Here is a 1,739-nt window from a genome sequence, read left to right as displayed (position 1 = left end):
GATGAATATATCAAGAAAATGTGGTATATATACACAATGGAATTCTATGCCTCCATCAGAAAGAATGACATTTCCCCATTTGTTAGGAAATGGAAAGGTTTGGAAAAAATTATATTAAGTGAAGTAAGCCAGGCCCAAAGAAGCATAGGTCCCATGGTTTCCCTTATTTGCAATATCTAGTATAGGTATGAGTCAAGCGGAAAAGGTCAGATAATGTGATGTTAGGAAAATGAACCCTTAAATATGTATTTTAATGTTTTCGTTTCTTTCATGCATGTGTTTCTAACGCATTTATAAGATTATTTCTTTGTTGCTTTGTATGTCCCTCCCCCACAGTGTAACCCCCGCTTTCACTATATTTGATGTCAGTATAACATGTGGAGGAGATGGGGACAAACAAGTCATTTAAGGATTCAGGTGGACCTGTTGCAACACTGAGAAGTACAAAATGTCATGTCAAAACCAGCTTTACAATGTCGGTGTGGGGGGGGGAGGGGGGTATAATTGGGTGGGGGGAGGGGGGTAATATTGGGTGGGGGGAGGGGGGTAAAATTGGGTGGGGGGAGGGGGGAGGCCGGGAAGGGAAGTGAAGGGTAAACAAAGGAGGAGGCTGCAATGCTTGGTAAGAAAAGTATGCATTATCCTGCCCATGTAATTGTAGCCCCTCTGTACAGTATTTTCCCAAATAAAATAAAATACAATTAAAAAAAAAAAGAATATTCACTAAAAGACAAATTTTACTGCAATAAATTGGTAAAAAGATCAAAAAAAAAAAAGAATGTACAGAATGTAAGCGATCAAGAAAGTAACATAATCCCATGGGATACATAAAACTTTTAGAATGCGAGAGACAAAGATTTGAATTCCACCTCTGATCTATCACTTGCTCAATTCTCTCATATATAAGGTCGAAATAGTACATATCTTGCACAGAATGAACTAGGTAACACTTTTTAAAGTGTCTAATACTTAAAAACACATACTATTGCCTTAAATAGCATTATTACTCACTGATGAAGAGACCATAAAGGGTTTAATAGGCAAGTGAAACTCAAACCAAGTCTTAGAAAATGGGTTGAGAAAGGCATGGCAGGGAGAATGTTGTCATAAAATTTAATATATGTCCTATAAAGTTAAGGAAATCGAGGGGAAAGGTGGGGTTGAGAAGGAAACGGGAGAATGATGAAAGTAGTGACACTGCTATAGATGCATTGTATTCATAAACTGCTTTGTTGAATGGCAACTCTTTAGTATAACTACTTAATGATAATAAAATTTTAATTTTAGAAAAAAAAAAAAGATGAGACCAACCAAAGATTAGCAAATTAATTCATGGAGACTACAAACAGAACGATAAATCAATTCTGAGAAGGCAAGGGAGTCCAAGAAAAAATAGATGCCTATTTAAAAGATATAAGAGAAGACACAGAAAACAACCCTTGATACTCCCCCACCCAAAGAAAATACGTGCAGAAAGTCCATATAGGACATAAAACAATGCTTTAATAAAGAGAAAGAACCCCTAAAAATGACCAATTAGAAGATGGGGAAATCAAAAACAAAGTAGAAAATCTCCATAGCAAATAGATGACATAGAAAGTAAAATCAGGGTCAAAGACAGAATAGGACTAATAGAAAAGAGGAGATAATCATTTAGAACAAATCCAAGAAATAAGAAATGATCTTGCAGAACTTCAAGACTCAGAAGATCAAATTTCGGGGAGATAGGTATCAAGGAA

This window comes from Dipodomys merriami, unplaced genomic scaffold (assembly GCF_024711535.1).
Source record: "Dipodomys merriami isolate MVZ:Mamm:240054 unplaced genomic scaffold, mDipMer1.0.p SCAF_689, whole genome shotgun sequence".
In the NCBI taxonomy this organism is placed as follows: Eukaryota; Metazoa; Chordata; class Mammalia; order Rodentia; family Heteromyidae; genus Dipodomys; species Dipodomys merriami.
Note: the sequence above shows the minus strand (reverse complement) of the source record.